A 20,624-nucleotide genomic window follows, 5' to 3' on the forward strand; every position below is an offset into this window, starting at 1 on the left:
TTGAACCTTAAACCGCATAAACACATTTCATTACACCAGATACACAAAATAATGTTTTTTTAGAAAGGTCATATGACCCCTTTAACAAATCACTTTTTGTAATCTTTCATTAACATGTAATTTTTATTTACATGATTTGTGTCATTACAGAATGACAAATTTAAATGTAAACTTTATGGATATCTCAGCTGTTAGGAGCTTGTGATAATTCTAATAATAATAAAAAAAAACAGTTTGGTCTATTTTTTATTTTTTTAAAAAGAAAGAAAATTGTGTACTAAGTCCAACTGAACCACAAAGTGCAAATAAATATTAATGCATAGGCTTTTCCCCTATAGCTATCCATTAAAGGGTTAAATTGTTTATATATTACACTAGAAAACAAAATAAAAAATTTTTTTACTCAAAGTGCTATAAGAGAAGCTTCATCCAGTGATTGTCCACAGTAAAATCTTTTATTTTGTTTGAACAGTGGAATGGTAAATAGTGTTAAGTGAAATAAATTCAGTAAAGGTATTAGGTTGGACAGGTCTTCCTTACAGCACAAAGCATTACAGGATGATATGAAATGATTTTAATGGAACACAAATGTGATGGCAGTTTGTTTGCTTGCTGAGTTCATTTATGTGCTCGCGCTTTATGTGGCTCCGAGTCCATAATAATAAATTATAAGGACAATTCAGTTTCACGCAAGAGAAAAAATGGAAAGATTCCCCCACCCCCGTTAAAAATGAATGTGTGATTTAGGATTGGCCCCCGCCCCGCATCTCTTCGCCTGGGAGATTCAGATGCTGCTCAATGAAACAGACGGTGCGCCCGGACTCCTCTGACAGCGAATGGAAAATCAGACCCGTTTCAACTTCCCTACGTCCAGTCACCAACTCTAGCATCTCTTGCCCGTGAGTGTGTTTATTTACAAACGCGAGAAACGGACTGAATAGAGTTTCGTGCATATTTACAAGGGCTTTACTCAAATCATCAAGGACAAAACAGACGCGCGCTGTGTTTTCTCTCACCCCCGGGACGCTCGTGCTCAAACATCCACATTTGCTTGTAGCCGGTATTCAGCCGCGTTTGCGCACACTCCGTTGGCTGCTTCAAGGCTTCGTTACAGCAACCGATCCTGCTAAAGCAATCTTTAAAAACCCGTGAAACTCGGCGGACAGGACAGGACGAGCGGACGCAAACACGATGCAGCATCCCTTGACGGGCGGAACGTGCGTCGCCCTGCCGAACGTGGACATGTGTCCGCAGCTCTCCTGTGCCTTGACTTTCATGTACTTACAGCAGGTGAGTGAGCGAGCGAGCGCACGCGCGCCGACGTTCCTCTCCGAACCCGCGAAATCCAGTGCGAATATGCGAAACGCGGTCTGTGGCAAGCCGTTTTAACATGTATTCCTTAGAACCTATTGCTAGTACCTTTTATTAGTAATTATTATTTTATTAGTTAGTGATAGTGACCATTGTGTTTTTCAGTTTGACTAGTAACTGTTCATTAGATGCTTGCACTTTTTCTGTTAAGCTAGTCGCTAGTAATTCATTAGGCGCTAGCTATCCTTTGCTATAGTTACCTTCTCATTAAGTAGTATATATACCAGGCACTGGTACTATTTATTGGACACTAGTATATTTCAGTTGTGACTAGCAAGTTTAATTGAACTTTAAAGTAGCTGTTTGGGCTAGTCATTAGGGAAGACATGTGAAAAAGCAACTGACTGTTGAGGTAAGTTATTTTAGCCATAACAATTGGGATAGTTTCTTGTAAGCAGGTGCTAGTAACTAAAAAGACTAGTAAATCTGGAATACATACAAGTCACTATTAGTGACAGTATAGAATCCAATGAATTTGTGAACTTTGTGAAAAGTTAGTAGTCACTGTTGGATTACTTTACGCTAATTAAATACACAGGTACTAGTAACATGAAAAATAGATACTAGTTATTAAGGAATAAATGTTCAAGCTGCTTGCCACAAATGGCGTGTGTGAGTGTGGGTGTGTGACCAAGTGAAAGTGGAACACAGATGAAAGTGGACAGTGTGGTGAGAGAGGGATTTTGTCTGCTAGTGTGACTGCTTGTTGGCGTTCTGGTCGTGCATCTTTTGTGAATCATCTGTGGCTATTTAAGTTTGTGTATGATCTATTTAAATAAATAAGCTGCCATGTCATCTGTTTTGAATAAACCTTAAAACTAAAAGTAGTCTATATATAACCATGCATCCTAATGTTGTTTAAAAGAGTGTGAGCTGATTTTCCACTTCTTAGGAGAGGTAAAACACTTCATGTGGTTTTACTGTGTGATAAACAATTCTGCTGACTCTTATGACTTTGCTACATGATATGCTCAGCATATTGTGTGTGCATGTGTCTGTTTAATGCATTTTGTTTGCTTTAGTTCTCATTATTTTGATGTGTGTTTTTATTTTTATAATTACTCTTATTAGATCATATTTAAATCTCTTTTATGATTAACTTGGATCACATTGCATATTGTTTTAAAAAACTGATTTTTAATTTAGAGTCTAAAATGATTTTAATTTATTAATAATGTGCTAGACTGCACCCTTTGGCGTCTTTTCATCCCCTGATTATCTGATACACTTGATTGTCATCAGTGCCTTTTCCAAACAGTGAGTCGGCACCTAGAGTGATGACAATTCAAGGGGATTTATCAAATCAAAAGTTAATCTATGGTATTGATCAGTCATCAGATCCTATGTGCCAGTGCATGTCTCTCTCCAGACTCGACTGAGATCAGTGATCTCATTTAACTTTCATCTGTCGCACCGAGCCACCATTAACCTTCAGTGACACCTCTAACCTTTGTCTTATCCAATAGAAATTGCATTCCATGTCAGTTTAATTGCAAATACAAAAAATAAATATATTTTTTTTCTAACAAAGAGACAGTTTTTTTTTTTCTCTAATCAAGCCAGAGTATATCAGTCATTCATTTCTATGGGAGAACAGATGCTATTTTTACTGTATGATACTAGCCAGGTTGCATGAAGTGAAGATTAACTGTCATTTTAATAGCGTTTCTTATATGAAAGTTGCTTTGTTTTTATATATCAGTAATTTTGTATTGCTTTAATTTCATTTTAATTGTTTATTTTTTTTAAGTCTGAATTTGTATTTGCCAAAATCTTTTTTCTTTTCTTTTAGCTGGGATTGGTGTTCTAAGATCATTGTGACATAGAGGTTGATTTATTTGATTGTTATTTGTCTGTTTCTCAAATATTTATGTGCCTGCACAAGCATTTCTGTTTTTTTCCGTGTGTGAGTGTGTGTGCGCGTTCACGTGTGCTGAGTGAACTGGGAATCTGGGTCTTTGAGACTATTTATAGCTGAGATGCAAGACATTTTGAATACATCTCACTACAGCTGGGGTCTCATTCAGGACTAGGCACAGATGACGCGACAATGCTTTATTTTTTTCTCGATTTGCTTTCTTTACATGTGGGTCACGTGGCATGTGGAACGATGTTGTCTAGGAATAGCTTATGTTTTATTGTGTATCAGCAGGACCTGTAAGTTTGAGTTGATATGGATTGTTTGCATCCATTAGCAGAATTATTTTCATCAACGCAAGTAATTACTTTACAGGAGCGTCTCTCAGCGAAAGCTTCATGTCAAACAGAGATGTTTAATTATTTGCTTCTATTAAAAGTCCCAGCAGTCAGTGCATATATAGCATATGTTATCCCTATATATATATATATATATATATATATATATATATATGTATTTTGTAGTAGTGTATTTTTGTGTAGTATGACTAAAAACACATTGGGGCTAGTTTTGGGGCTGGTCTATCGATATAATTTAAAGCTGGTGTGTTGTGTGTGTGTGTGTGTGTGTGTGTGTGTGCAAATACTAGATATTTATGCAGCATAATTAATTTTTTACTGTACATTTAACTGTAATTAGGTACAGTACTGTTAGAGAGTTGGGATGCTATGCTAAATACTTTAAATAAATGCAATAAATGGTATACCAAATTAAAATACCCTTTTAAAATTAAAATATACTTTTAAATTAATCATAAATTAATTTTATTATGATGAAAATGTGTTTTATAACCTTATATTATTTGAAAGACTACACGGAATGTTTGTAGTTTTAAAATTCATTACTGATTTTTTTTAAAAGTCAACTGTAGGGCTCTTTCAAAGTCCAAAAGTCCAACTGTAGGGCGGCGGTGTCACAGATCGGGCAAGCACAACCACCTCCCAATCACAGCGAACACCATCACCTGAGTACTAATCACACGCACCTGTCACAAATCAACAATCACCCTCAGCTCCCATACAAAAGCACACACCTCACATCACTCCAGTGTCCGATCTCGTTCATTCGAAGTGGACTCTCTCTCTGATATCCTTACACGATACATTGAAAGACTTTACCTGCCTGTGTTACTTCCCTCCTGTGATCCATTCCCTAGTCCCCACCCCCCTCAGTCTCATCAAAAGAGTAGTGTTCAGATTTTATTTAAGTTTAGCCATTCGCCAAATCAAATTATGGTTAATTTCGTCATTTCATTTTTGAAATAGCATTGGAAATCAGTTGCATTTTCCCCCCAGGCAAGCATGACACAAAGTGATTGATGCTGAATTTCAAAAGTATTTTAAGTGTCAAAATAATAAATTGGAGCTCAGGCCTGAGAGTGAACCTATCCTTTCATTGTGCTGGGGAACGTTTCTGAAAGGGCAAATATGCAGAGAATGATAGAAGCATGTTCAAACAAAGACAGTGAATTTAACATTTAACCTTCAATTTGAAAACCACCCCATCGTAGATGCTGTACTTTTTGTGTGTGTGTGTGGGGTTTTGTTTTCAGAGCTAATATGATCTCTTCAATCAAGATGCATTAAAAGCTAACCAGAAAGTTTAATTTGTATTGTTGCATGGCATTGAAATCTATATCCTTGGCTCTTTGTGTAGCGCTTCATTTATTCCATCCACTTCCCATCTCGCAGCCCTCATGCAGTGAGTCGCTGAAATGAGAGATTGGTCATGTCATCAAGTCCTGATGAGTTTTCAAACCCTTCAGTAAGCATTGACAGGCAGGTAAAGGCCAGGGCTATTGCGCTTGTCATGGGCCATGACTCTAAATGATCACATCCTTTTGTCTGCTCTGTTTGCATGCTCGTAGTGGAAGTTGGTTATTGCTTGAATGCAAACAAGAGGGTAGTGAATGTCCTAGGTCATGTGTGCATGTTGTGCACCGGTGCATGGCCCTCTGGGAGAGAGAGATAGAGCGTTAGGCAGAGGAAGAATGAGGTGGGAGATTGCTGAGGGACGAGAGGGAGAGAAAAAGAGAGAGAGGTGACGCGTGTATGGAAATGGGGGCGGAGACCATCTGCCGGGCCTTGCTAGGCACATGTGTTCCTGTTTGTGTGTTTGTGTGTAGAAGAGTGATTAGTCTCTCACATTCATAATATTGTCTGTTTGCTTTTGCAGCTGTTGCACAATTTACCAATCCTCTCCCTGTCCTTTTTTTGTTTGTTTGTTTTGTTGTTGTTGTTTTTTTATCGTGGCTGCATTGCAAATGCATTGCTCTGTTCTCTGTGAGCATTATACAGTTCAGTTGAAGCATCTTTATAGTGACAGTGGTTTTGTTTTATTTCTGGAAGGCTGTTGTGTGTGATACAGCATTTTCTGGAGGATGTTGTAATACGTGCATTTGTCAAAAAATTGTTCTGTGGTCAGCCCACATCCCTGTTGACTGATACTAAAATTTGTCCAGAGATGAAAATTGACATTTTTGGGACAGTCCGTTTATGTGTTATGTAAGGACAAAGTTATCAAAAAAATTAATAAAAATATGTGCATTAGTGCAAAGTATGTAATTACTGTATGTTGTATTTAGACAGGGAGATGCTGTCACAAATGTAATGTATTTTTATTTAAAGGATTTAAAGCAAATCAAAAAAAAAAAAATATATATATATATATATATATATTAATATGCACATTGACCCTTAATCAAATGCACAAATGGCTCTGTTAAAGTTTCTTGTCTCACATTCAATTATGAATTACATTAAATGAATTACATAAATTATATAGTCTATTTTCAATTAAAAACAGCAAAACTTAAATAGCTTGCATCAATGACTGGATATTACTGGATATTGAAAGTTGTCAAATATTAAATATTACATCTTACCTCACACTCTTTCACTCTTTTCAATTTGGCCATATCCAATTATTGGGAATTGTCTCCCTCAGTGTCTATGGTAGTTAAAGCTCTGCGCTGCTCTTTTTAAAACAACAACAAAAAAGATGCCATGTCATGTAGTTTAGTTGTGCCTCGAGGCTGTGGTTGTCTGTAGTAGCAGCTGGAACTACATTCTCAGAACTGCTGATTGTTTTGAATTCATGTACAAGTATTTTTTCATGTAATAACAATAAATTAAGAATTTAAGAATTCATAGATAGATAGATAGATAGATAGTAAAGTGACTGGACACTCTAGGAAGACTGCTTAGCAATAAATAATATTCATGAGCTCCGTATTTGCCGTTTAGTGATGTCATTATCCACCCAATCTGCTAGCTGTGGTCAGCTCAAAAGTGGACAGCACGGAGGCTGTTCATTCTACATTTAGAAGTGCCTTCTACGTTTTGGCATACTCTCAAACAATAGCATCTCCACCTGGCTGTAAGACTGAAGACAGAGGGCGAGAGGGAAAGATGCGATAGACTGATTAAAGCGAGGCAGGAAAGCACCGAGAACAGAAGCAGACGGAAAAAGATTGAGCCGAAGCCCCGTAATGCACTCGCGTTCGTGTTTGTCTTCTGGCTGCCTGAAAGTAATTATCCAGCTGCTGAGCGGCCGGGCTTGAGCGATGTTTTATGAGCTTCTATGTTTAACACATCCAAATGAACAAATGTCAGCTCCCATCGTGCTGGTTAACTCTGTCCAGCAGGGCCTTCACTCAGCTGTGACAGGCCTTGCTTGATGTGAGCGCTCCCTGCTTATGGTCAGTCAGCAGAGGCAGCGAGACCGGAGCCCAATACGGGGAGGAGGTGGAGTTGGCAAGTTGAGGGCTTGCTGTAGATTTCGGCCACTGTAATTGCTCTGAAATGGAGCTGCATCCCAGCCAGCAGGCAGCTCATTAGAAACAAACCCCAACATATCAAGTGAACCTCAGGGAGCTGTGGAGAAAAAAAGAAAAGGCAAAGAAAAGCAAGAAAAAAAACCCTGCATCACAAGCCTCCACATCTTACAGCTGTGTCTATTCAGCTCCTAAAACAGTTGTTCAATTATTTGGATCGTCAGAAAAAACTGGGAGAGGTGTTATTTTTTTTGGGCGGGGCAGGAGAGGGGGAGGGTCTGCAGTCTCATTGATATTAATCAATATTTAATTGCACGAATGCACGAATGTGGCACAAATAAAAATATCAAGGAATCTAAGCGTTTAGTCTTAGCGCTATTTCCTTCGAAAAAGTGAATCCAGTTGGGGTTAATTGTGTGGCAGAGAGAGTCTCCCGAGGAATGCTGTCAGCGCAGGGTTCTCGTATCACTCACTCGCGGGCTTGCGTTGGGCTCCTCCCTGGCCAAGGGCGTGAATGCAGCCTGTTCTGCTCATGCGGTAATTAGACAGGGAGCGATCGCTCCACTGCAGCGCCTGCCCAAACTCAAGCCCGCTCAACCGGCCTCCAGCTGAGCCGAGATCTCTGTGTTTTGATCTCGGCCGCTTCTTATATTTGCTGATCTCACAAACGTACACAGGGGGTGATGTATTAATTAGTCAGGCTGCGATTTCTAATGAGGAGTCATCAAAAATGCATCACCGCACTCCACTTCAAGCCACCGAGGAGAGGTGGACGATATTGTCGGTGCGTTTTTGTTATAAATTTACTGTGGAATCTTTCTCCCGGCGTTCTCGCTCTTCCTTTTCTCTGCTTATCTTATTATTTCCTACTATTTGTCCCTTTAGTGCTTTTTGACTTGATTTGTTCCGCAAGCAACCCTGAGCAGTGCGGAAAGCTGAGCGCTTTGACGTATATTGGAGGTTATAAAAGACTGAAGGATGGGTGAAGTTATCTGGGCATGGCTTGCTGGCGATTCGTCACATGTGCACGTGGCCCTTTAAGTCAAGCTGGTTCACACACCGGCCATCTTGGTAACGCCCTATTTTCTATGTTGGTAATAGAGTGCTGCAGGGGTGATTTATTTTGGTGTGAAAATCCAGAAATGAGTTAGCACTTTAGCACTTACGGTTCCATCTTTCTAAAGTCATTGGGTTTTTTGAATGGGTTTTTGGTTAAATGCCTGAAATAAGGTCTGTGGTTAACACAATATCAAGATATTTTCACGTTTTATTCTATGACATAAAATTCATCTGTAAAAACCCTTGTGTGTTTCAAAGCTTGAAACAATCAGTTGCTAACTAGAGGCTGAATGGCTAAAAACATTAAACGTCATCACACCGAACAGGAAAACTCATCTACTCACTAGTTATCTTTTACAGCCTCATTGTGTTTATAATCGTGCTCTTGCAAACTTTCAGGAAAAAAAAAAAAAAATTTGTCAGACACTGAAAAAGTTGTCAGAATCTTAGTGTTATCTGTTTATAACCTGTTTAGCTTTTTACTTCTGCCATTTGTATTTGGCTTCAACATTAATAAAAGTTTTGTTCATTTATGAAGATTGTCATGATGTAGCTTATTTTCTGTAGTAATCCAAAAGCCAATAGAAAAAAAAAATCCCAGTGGGGTTTTTTTTTCCCGAGGGAACCAGGGTGATGCTAACTTCCGGGTTGGCCTACAAAAATAACTGCAAATGCTCTATTAGCATACAAGAACAGCTCATGTATTTCAATAGGAACATTTTTAAGTGTTGTAAAGATTATGTTGCCATTACATATTTTAAATAATAAATTAACTATGAGCTATATTTTTCATGCTGGTCCAGCTAATGTGCATGCATTTTGATTGACTCTTTTTCCTTAAGGTTTTACTGAGTTGCCATTTGGCATTACGATTTTTCCCATTCATTTTCCTGTAAGTGATCTGTCTTCTCCCACTTATGCTAAGTCTGTTGCAATTCGGTAATAGAGAGAGCCTAATTCTTGTTTGGATTTCATAAACCCTGGTCATGTGAGACACTCGTAGCCTGTGATGTGGTTTATTTGAGGTGACAGGAATGAGTGCAGAAGTTAATGTAAATGAAATAGATGGGGAGGAAAAGATAGTGTGTGGATATTAGTAATTTGAGCATGGAGGTTGTAACATGGCAGCTTGGATTAATTAATGTCCTGCTTGAGGGGAGGGAGAAGTCAGGAAGGCAAGCACGGGTGAAACCATTTCTGAGTCCTCTGCACCTTTCTTAAAGCTACAGAGAAAATGCAATCACATCCGTACCATGAAGAATGCCAGTGTTTCTTAATTCACTTCAACTGTGGCATTTTGTAAACAAACTTGCAAGACACAATATGAGATCTTTTCTGTGTGTTAAATTGATGAAGAGTCATGTTTGGCACTGCTTTATTAGCGAGTCTGTCTTTTCAATTAGATTATATTTTGCTGGCCCCTCAGAGTTTTTGTCTTTTCACAAGCTTCCCTTTTGTGGGGTGTTTGTTTTAGAACTATCAATTCATATTCATATGCAAACATTGGGCTAGTATTCTATTTAAGACATCCCAGAATGCACTGTGCCTCTGGTTTATTCAAGAGCTAGATGAATGTGCTGAGAGCAAAAACACTTCAAAGTCACTGATATCAGTGCATAATTTTGACATGATTTTGCGACCGTTTTATCTGAAGCAATATGCCATTAGATATTGATGCAATATTTGTTAAACAGTATATTTTTATTTGTTTTGTATAAAGCGCTATTTTGTATAAAGTTATATTTTATACATCAAATATTTATGTATTTGTATATAAAATTATATATTTTTTATTCTAATGTAATTATATTTATATATACAAACCATCTCTCTGCACTCTGCTTTCCTCTTTGTTTCTTTACAAAATGTGCTTTGCTGGAGAAGGAGAGAGCGCTTTAATGTCGGATTCCCAAACGCACTAAATCCTTTATTTTATCTGGGTCAAAACCGCCTCAAGAGCCTCATCAAAGGCAGAAAGGGTACAGAGGTGCTGCCTGAGACAAAGCTGGGGTGGAAGGCTTTAAATAATTTTGCCTTCCCTTGTATTTTTTTTCCCTCGCTCTGCCTGAGATAGCAGCTGAGGTGTTCACGTTTTTTGTTATTTGGGTGCACCTCTGGACATCATCTCCTTTTTTCCTTTCATCCTCCTTTTTTCCGCTCTCCACGTAGTTGTGTAAGGCCAGCTAAATGAGGACAGTATAGTTCATCTCCGGCTGTCGTGCTGAGAAACATGGGGAGATCTAAAGAATCAGCAACTGCAGGATTCCTTGTCGCACTAGTCGAGCTTAATGGAGGGGCTAGCCCAGGTGATGCCAGCGGCCCCTTGACTGTGAAGGGAACAGGGTTGTGTGCTGTTCAGAATTGAATTGAGAGTGCCTTTTAAAATCCAATTAAAGAGCTGAATTTGAGGTAGCAAATAGGATACAGAATTCTGTCATTTTTTTTAAAGCAGATTTTGTCAAGACAAATGACAACTTTGAATGTTAACTTGACAAAATATTGTTTGAATTTTTTTTTAAGCTTTGGATTTTGAATGGGTGGGTTAATGGATAGATAGTGACCTATTTTAGGCTATATATAGGCAATACTTTATATTATTATTAATATTATTATTTAATATTAAAATATAACACATTTTAATTTAATGTGTCACATGATGATGATAATAATAATAATTATTATTATTATTATTATTTACTTTCCCTGCCATTCTTCTTCAACTTCCTATAGGGAGTGGCTAATTCAATACAAATTTACCCTCATGAATCAAAAGGAAGCCAGTTCTTCAATTCTGATGTTTGCACAACTCAGAAAGAGAATATGAAGTGGCACTGCTGTAAAAATAAGGGGAACGTTTGTGTCCAGGTCGCAGGGGTGCGTGAGTAAGGTATTATGCATGACTGAGTCCACAAGATGTAGTGCTACACAACGACAGCTGTGCCATTGTCTCCCCTGTTTGCACACGAGCCAGTGCAGTATAGGATTATATACTCAGCACTACAGAGGGGAAAGAGAATAATAGCCAGATATGAAAGGACGAGTCCCTCATGGCTAACCGCAGCAGCTGGACAGTAGGCCAACAGCAACCTGGAAACAAACATATGTGTTTGATAAGTAGCCATGTTGATTTTTCTAGAGGATATACCAGTGGGCGGCTTGGTAAATGTTTTATGGGAGGCCATTATTCTGGGCTTTTCTCTGCGTGCTCCCACAAAGAAGCACTGAAGTTGAAGGTTTTAAGTTTCAGCCAAAATACCAGCTCACAAACAAGCAGCTGTAGAGGATAAAGAAGCTATTTGTACATCGAGAGGTTCGCTGCTTCTATCTCAGTTACGTAATTTCCTCAAGGACGTCGCAGCGGCTCTCCAGCCAAGACCGCAGCCTGGACCGCTCCTGCTGCTGTTCTCCCCGCTCCCTCTGGTCACTCCTGTAAACACACTGCTACTGTAAATTGATCCCAGCGTGGGCTTATCAGAGGTAGCTAGCCTGCAGGTCCATGACTCGGAGAAGCAGAAAACCGTATTAACATTTAACACATTCTCCCTATCCGACGGCAGATAGCAACAGCATGTCAAAACCCATCTTTTCGACATCATTGTGGTGAGGCCGGGGCAATGATCTGAGAATTGTTTGCTAGCATGGGGGCCTCCATCTTTAAAATGTTTTGGGAGAAGGGTGGAGGTGGTGTTAGGGAAGAAAAAATCTTGTTGTTGCACATGAAATGTCAGGGAAAGGTAACGCCGATGAGGGCCGGTTAGAAAAAAAGGTGGCTGAGGAGAAACAGGTCCGGGGCTCGGTAGGTGTCTAAAGCCCTGGATCACAATGCGGCACACGCTGCGCTATTCACAATTCATTGGCTAATGGCTAACGTGTGTCTGAAAGCAGAAGAAAATCCTACAAAACAAACAAGAGCACTGCGGTCCCCATAGATGCGCTAATTTCCTATGAAAATAATGAACGCCTGCTATACAGTATGTGTAGAGAATGAAATTTTGATGAGAACCCAGTTAGGAAAGAGGTCATTACTGTGTTACATTTCCTTGTTTATCTATTAAGAGATACTGAGAAGGAGAATAAAGCTTCTCTTGCCAAGTTAAGTCATTTAACAAAAGCCTATGGCGTTTATCATTGAAAATAAAAATTATCTGGCTTTTACCCTCGTGAAATTACCTACTCGGGCAGAAGAGAAGAGAAGCACGGCGTTTGAGCCGAGAGCGTGAGGCTGAGTGAAACTGAATACCTTTAAATGCTGGATCTGATAACGGTAAACAAATTGATTTTGGCTCAGTGGGTAGTCATAGGGAACTTATCTGATGTGCGAAATCCAGGCGTGAGTCTTAATTCGCCTCGCCTCTTCACGACGAACAAAGTGCCTTGACGAGGGAGCCATCCGTTTCACTTCCGTTAAAGTGTGCGGATGCGTTATGACGTCCGCTCTAATAAGATTCATGGCGACCTTGGGAGCGATTACCATCGGCTCGTGTGCATGCGGGAAGTGAGTTTTAAGAGTTGATATTCCGCCGCGAATTTGCATGATGAATCCCAGGTCATTAATATTACATTTGATGAAGTGCCAGATTTAGTCGGGGAGACCTTTTAAAGATGCCAGAACGCAACCCAGGAGAACCTTGTGTGGCAGGGGCTAAAAGGGCCGGCGGTGCTGCATACCAAGGCTGTAAATTATTTGCATCCCCATAATACGACACCGCACGTTCACCTCCTAAGTTCGCCTGCAGCCCTTCGAGCCACACGGTGCGTGTGAACAAGCGTATAGGCTCTTAAAGTATCAGACCATCTGTCGTGAAGAGAGAAATGATGACTGTGAGATGAGCTTATGGATAGCTGTTACAAATCTTTGATTATGAGTTATGAGATTATTTGTTTACTTGACCTTTTCAATTGGATTCATACAGCTGGTAATACACTTCAAGCAAATCTCCTCTGAGGGCTCTGAGCAACCTTTCTGTTGCTCAGTCTGTAGTGTTTTCATTCTTTCTATTATTCTGTCTGCAGTTTTAGCATTCTATCTATCGTTCTGTTGTATCTATTATATCATGCTGTTGTTCTTCTGATCATTCTGTCAATTATTCTGTCTGTTTTTACTGTGCTTTCTATTATTCTGTCTGTAATTCTATCATTCTTTCTATCATTCTAGTGGTAGTTTTATTGTTCTTTCTATTGTTCTTTCTGTCCATATGCCCATAAACCTTTGTTCAATTGCTTACATTTCTTTGAACTTCAGCTCCTTTTTTCTATATCATTTCAAAATCAAATTGCAATTCTACATCTTGTTTACTGCCTCAATTTAAGGAATTGAATTGAATTTAAAAGGCATTCTCAGTTCAATTCTGAATGGCTTGAGAAACATGAGCAACTTTGTCATTCATGAAGTAGAGGGGTCACAAATACTTTAAAGGGGTCATATGATGCTTTTTTAAAGATCATTATTTTGTGTATTTGGTGTAACAGAATATGTTTGCATGCTTTAATGTTTAAAAAACACATTATTTTTCAAATACTGTACATTATTGTAGGTCCTCTATGCCCCGCCTCTCTCAAACGCTTCGTTTTCTACAAAGCCCCCTCCTTGAGAAAGGAAAACTTGAAATCGCATTATATGACCCCTTTAAGCATTAGGACAAAAATGACACATTGAGATTTTCTGCCAGGTAGCTGCTGCATTTTCCTCAAAACACCCATGAAATATGTCAGAAATTTTCTAAATATTGTACATTTTTCCACAGAAAGGCGAGTGTTATGACAACAGACTGGAGCCATCTTCCCACAGTGTGGCGGACCGTTTTAATGGTCATTGTTTAGTTGTGTGAGGAGCAGGCTGTTCTCCGTGCACTTGATTCATTAGTTAGTCTCTGGAGTGGGCTGACGGCCTGCAGGGGTGCTCCTCTGTCACCCTAATGGAATGGAAATTCACTTACATGCACAGACGGCTGCCGTGTCTGCGCACAGACATGTGAAGGCGCCAAAGGGAGGTTTTCAACCTCCCCTGATCTGATTTGCTTTGATTGGAAATGCTTAAGGACACTGCAATTGTGTGCACCTCTTGTTTACAAGTGAACAAAGATGCGTGAGCTCGAACGCATGCGGCATTACACCTTTTTATGTACGGTTTAAGCGTGCGGGCAGTTCTGTGGTAGTCCAATCTAATGACCTGAGCAGAAAAATCGGAAGAGGTGAAAAGACATATTTATACTTCTCGTTATCTTTCCCTGCTAATTTTAAAAGAGCAGTGCGGTGTGCTGGTAGGTTCTGTAACTAGTATGCAACTGCATTGCACTGATAAAGAAATTTTGGCCAATGTTGCTATATCTTAAAACCTAATGAGCTGCCTACATATGTAACTTTATTTTAGCATCATAAACATGCTCACTGATGCATAAATTTGTTCCAAAAGGTAGGCATGATTATTCTGCCTTCTAAAATACATTCCTTTGGCCAAATTGAAAAATTAAAAAGCACAGCCTCTGTGTGTTGCTACAATGCTAATACAGCTAATATTGATATACTGTGCTTTTATATTAGTAATTATAGTGGTAACACTTTACAGTAAGGTTTGATTCGTTAACATTAGTTCATTCTTTAGGTATCATGAATGAACAACACTTTTTTTGCATAATTTTTTAGCCTAGGTTAATGTTAATTAAAATAAAAAAATGTTCATTAATTCATGTTTGTTCAAAATACATTAATATTAATTTATTAAACTTGAAATGCTAAATATGCATAGAAATATATTTAGATATCAAGTTTTGCCAAGAACCTTACTGTTAAGTGCTAACATTTCAACTCTACATGTTTAATTCCACTCAATTTTTGGGTTTAAACATGAAACCTGAAGGATTTATAGTACAACGTTTCTGCAGAGACTGTTCCTTGAAATGCTCACAAAAATGATGTTGCTGCCAGGATCTTTGGCCATTGTTCTGTGGTTAGACTAATTACAGGTCTCGCAGTGGAAGCCCTTTCGGTGCTCCGAAAGCGTAACTGAGTGGAGTCATTGCCATATTTGTGTCCTCACTAGAGCCTCATTCTGTCAGAGGTGCTCCCACACATTTGGACACGCACCAGCAGGTTGAATTTCTCAGGAAAAGAGGCCTGATGCAAGGAATCAAGTAGCAGCCACCACTGATTTGTACATCTGTACTTTCTCCGTTAGCTGGTTTGATAACAGAAAGAGAGGTGTTGAACTGGCTCACTCAGAGAGGGAAGCATTATCAAAGACTCTTGCCGGTCCTCTCGTCTGTTTGTGAATTAAACACGCTGATTGTGAGGGACTCGCTGGTGGAATACAGCATTTAATTTGTCTGCCATGAAACTTATGTTAATTTACCTGTTTGAAAGCATGATTTCATCTTGTAATGTGCTTTGAGTGTAGAATTGAGCAGAAGGAAGTCTTTCTTTTTTCTTTACAAAAAAGTCCATTGGTCCTACTGTGTATTGAAAACATTCTATTAAATAAGCTTCTTAATCCAGTTTCTATGACTGTGTTGCTCAACACAAGCAGCAACCAGAGGTTGCAGCTCCCCAAAGGCGTCTGATCTCAAATGTGAAGGCATGTTGGGAGACGGGCAGTATGCCTGCTAATTAGTGGAGACTTCCATCCTTTGAACCCTTACAATATGCCACATGTCTAACCTCTGCCTTACAGTTAAGAGTCAAATGCCTCTTGGGTAAATTATTCTGCATTTGCTATTTGCATGTTTTGGTTCCGGGCTTGATTTGCCATGCCGTAATCACTGCGTATTAATGTTTCTCCCTCTCAAGAAACAAGAACATGCTACTTTTCAGCTCCAAGTGAATTGAGAAAAAAGATATCTGCTGGCAAAACTGTAAACAAGATTACTTTTATTTCGCCAACATTCAAACCGTTGCAATCTGTCAGTCTTATAATGGAAGTGTATGGGAATCACGGCTTTGAGAGTCAAAAAAAACATACACAAACAAAACCAAATTAAACCCTGCTGCTTGTGATGATACATTGATGTGTAAAGACACGAAACGATCGGTCTGTGCAAGAAACTGAATTTCTGAACTGTCCTGAGCACGTCCTCGACAGCCGGCGCATGACGCGTCTTCTTCTTCTTCTTCTTGCTTTACGGCGGATCGCAGACTTATAAGTGCATTACCACCACCTATCTCTCAAATGGACCATTGACACTCCTAATTGAGATATATCGTTTTTTACCTCTGATTTTCACCGCAATGTCCGAACTGTCTGAACTGTCCTGAGCACGTCCTCGACAGCCGGCGCATGACGCGTCTTCTTCTTCTTCTTCTTGCTTTACGGCGGATCGCAGACTTATAAGTGCATTACCACCACCTATCTCTCAAATGGACCATTGACACTCCTAATTGAGATTGTAGATAGAGTGTCAATGGTCCATTTGAGAGATAGGTGGCGGTAATGCACTTATAAGTTTGCGATCCGCTGTAAAGCAAGAAGAAGAAGAAGATGCGTCACTCACGCACCGGCTGTCGAGGACGCGCTCAGGACAGTTCAGACATTGCAAGCAGATAGACATCAAATTTTCATTGTTGGGTGAACTATCCCTTTAAATGCCCCAGGAATTGCGCCACGCGTGAGCCGCGACCAAATTTTGAAACTCGAGGTGATGCTGACTCCACGCTCGGGTAGCTGACGGCATCACAATGCAATTGATTGAACCACCATTGATTCTTACATTTTTACTCCCTCCCCTCATGACTCCGACTAAAACGCACGTATCAAGTCAGGGCATTACAGAAGGAAGACAATCTGAAAGCTTCCTGTCATCTCACAGAGTCTTTTTCTTTCCCCTGCGAGGCCTCCTTCTTTTTTGGAGTTCGCCCTCGTCCCTGCTTTGTTTCACGTCGTAACGGCGGAGCTGCTCCTCAACAAGCAACTCAGCACTGCTGCTCTTAGAGCAATAATTGGAATTTTTATGGTTGAGAAAGCAAACACTTTTAATACAGGCAAAAGCCCTCATGCAGTCCATGTGGAAGACAGTGGGAAATCAAAAAGATGGATCACCCTAATCTGTGTATTGACATCTCTCATGGCTGAACCAATGGTGCAGTTGAGCTATATTCGCCTGTATTGATCCCCAGGCTGCTTAACATTCATGCCCTTGCTCCTGGAGGTTGACCACAGGGCAGGAGATTTGCACTCCAGTCCAGCCTTTCCAGGCCCACCAGTACCCCTTCCCCATCCTGATCTGACTCGTCTCAGCCTCATCTCATACACGCCAAGTAACTTATCAAGCAGTCTGAATTCCTGTAGAATCCATATCTTACATGTGCATTTCTCTGAAAGGGTGAAGACTTAATAATAATAAATCAATTAGAGCTGCTAGTAGTGTTTGAAAAATTCAAGGATTGTGTCAGCATGAGTAGAATCCTTTTGAAAATAGCAGCCTTGAAGTGGACCTGCCTGTCTCTTTAAGAATAGAGAATTCTTATGATAATATGAGTAACAATAAGTGAATAATGTATATGTATGCACCATATATGGCACCATATTTTGTGTGTGTGTGTGTGTGTGTGGGTGTATATATATATATATATATATATATAACAGCTCAAAATGATTTGATCAAAATAATTTGGCTTAACTGCATCTTCCTGAAATGTAATATCAGTGCATCCCTACATTGTAAACATGACATGCTACAGCATAGATGCCTGAGCACTTGTTTTGTTTTGTTCTTGTGGTCTCTTGTAAGGTCTCATAGGCAATTACTAATGACCATCCATCCTGCTGATGGGACAGAATGCAAATGCACTTTCCGGAGCTTTTAATGGCTACCAACATGAGACCTCCCCCCCCATTATGGGTGGATGTAGAGCTGGAAATCCAGCCATTAGCTATTTAGTAGTAAATGAAATGGCAGGGAGCCCATGTGATTGGCTGGGTAAGGGATCTTCTCATTCAATGCAATGATCAGCGCAGGATCCCGTTCGGTTTTTGACGGTGAGTCAAACCAGATCAATCCCAGTGTTTTTGTTTACCCAATCACACACCAGATTACCTCTCACAAGTGCACATTCATTGTGTCACTAATTGATAGGTGATGAGTTGGCCGAAAAAACACTCTTTTTTTTTTTTTCTTAAATTAAAGGGATTGGTTAACATCCTGTGCCTTTTTCGGTCTTATACAAGCACGTGGTCGTGTAGTACCGTGGCAAGGCTGTTTGATCTGCATTTGGCACACCGCTGCACAGAGTTCTGCTCATCTGAGAAGTGGGTCATACAGCATCCACCACATTAATCAGACTCCTGTTGTTGTTGACCTGAATGAGAAAATGCTTGGATCACCAAAAAGATGATTGATTGTTACAGATCCAGCCGATCCTAATGAGTCTTTATAATCTCTGCTCTGTTTATGTCATGACTGTGTATTTCACCAATACGACCTTATTTGCTTCCCTCCTGAGGTTTCATTGTCTCCCTTTTTTCTTGGAAACGTCCTGCTAAAGAAGAATTTGAGGCACTCAGGGTTTTTGTGGCTTTGTTTTTATTCTAGTTTGGAGTGTGAGGTCAAACCGGGGGTTCAGGCTGCTCCACAAGCTACTGTCCAATAAATAATTATAGCCAAATGGCACCTAGCATGCTATGTTAATAGAGGCTGAAATTGCTTTTGAAGGTCCTCATAAGTCCCCCTTATAGATTAAGTGCCTGCATTGGAAAAATAACAGCACCCAGAAGAAAATGGGTGAAAGTAATCAGGTTTAATGGACTCAGAAGCTCACTGCGAATTAAATAACCATTGATTTGTTGGAATGTTCCGGTTATTACCAAACGCCACTACACACACATCAGTGAGGCTGATGATATTGATGTTGGGGCCTTTTTTTTTTGGTCTTTATTGTATTAATCCCGTGTGAACTTGATTGTTCTCCGAGCTCACTCTTCAATTTATCAGTCCTGCAGATTAGAGGTGGACGGCTCCTTTAACCTTTGCTAAATTTAAAGAAAAGCTTCCAATGGTAAATAAGAATTATGGTAATGTCAAATTGGCAATGGCTTCCATCCCCCGCACAAAGTGTAAGCACATATTTATGGTAGCCAGCGCCGCATATCTTATGGAGGTCATCAAGAAGTTCTTTATTTATTGAGTCACCGTGAAGGCTGTGACCATGAAATGGTTTCCGCTGGAGGAAATTCCTGCATTGAGATTATAGATCAAGAACACATCTACACTCTTTATGAACCCATTATCTCAACCGCTGGGACTTCATATGGGTAGTAATATCAACAAAACATGATCCTTTTAATCCATTTTAAACCCAGAATCTCGCAGCATATTGAGGAGACATCAAAACCCAGCACTGGTGTGCCAGCGAAACAAACGTCTGAACGCTTATCCTCCGTATGCAAGTGCTAAAGGCTTAGCCTGATGGAACAATCACCTAAAGCAACAATGGATGAACATCCTGAAACATTGCAACACTTTTATGTCGGATATATTTTTTATGTGTTTTGCTTTTTCGTGTTCGAATGAGACTCACCAAACCCTCTGAAGTGAGTCGCAGTACTGTGAGTGTTCATTGTGTTTTTACCTCTTTAATTAACTATATTTAGATTTTATAAGCTTGTTATTCTGATTCAGACTGCTGGCTTTTAAAAGCCAATAGCAAGTACTGTGGATCTAGCCAGTATGTTAATTTGAAGCTGATGATTTGTACATGTCTAAGGCCTTTAGTGCAAGGTTTTTTTTTTTTTCTTGTAGGCATTGCATTGCTTCGGTGTAGCTCTACAAAACAATGGGCTGTTCCTTCAGATTAGTCAATTAGAAGCTTGATCACTTGGACAAATATAGCAGCTGAACCACAGCATGTTTCGATCTTGCTGAGCTTTAGTTTAAAAATCCACCATTGCTTTAATTCTCTAAAGGCAATAAAGTCCATGACTCTGCCCCTCAACAAAAAATTATCGAACTCCCTTCAAACAGAATGAAACATGCTTTAATCTCAAGCAACATCCCATGCCAGCTATGCCACAAGCTATATTTAGCTTTCCAGAGGTTGACTGTGTGCCGCGGTGGAAAGTTATCTCTTACCATTAGTAAATGCTCAACGTTTGTACTTTGATATATCAGTGCAGTGATATTTCTCCTGCCAGTGAACCCTGGGATGAACATGAGGATGGAGAGTCAAGAACTAGGGAGCGATCCTAAAGTGTGACCCAAGAAGTTCTCTTTGAGTGAGTGCAAGTGTCTGTCTCATGTTGAAAACCCCAGATGGATGATGAGATTCAGAGCTCTGAGATGTCACATCCCATAATGTGGACAAGACTCCTTTCATCTACTGCTGCTGAGTCTGAGGGACCCAAGTGCTTTGACACGCTAAAATGAATGTGCTGGTTAGCCTGTAGCGAAAACTATAAATATAGTACAATTTAAAGTGTTTAATAAAGAACTAATAATGGTCATTTTAAAACACACACACACACACAAATATATATACTGTATATATATATATATATATATATATATATATATATAT

At 39.6% G+C, this 20,624-nt stretch overlaps 1 pseudogene; it reads left to right on the plus strand.

Moving 5' to 3' along the window:
* The first annotated feature begins 726 nt into the window (after nucleotides 1-726).
* The window catches only part of LOC107738617 (RNA binding protein fox-1 homolog 1-like), a 139,321-nt pseudogene continuing 119,423 nt past the window's right edge, over nucleotides 727-20,624 (plus strand).

Source organism: Sinocyclocheilus rhinocerous, unplaced genomic scaffold (genome assembly GCF_001515625.1).
Source record: "Sinocyclocheilus rhinocerous isolate Xijiao unplaced genomic scaffold, SAMN03320098_v1.1 scaffold1155, whole genome shotgun sequence".
Lineage (NCBI taxonomy): Eukaryota > Metazoa > Chordata > Actinopteri > Cypriniformes > Cyprinidae > Sinocyclocheilus > Sinocyclocheilus rhinocerous.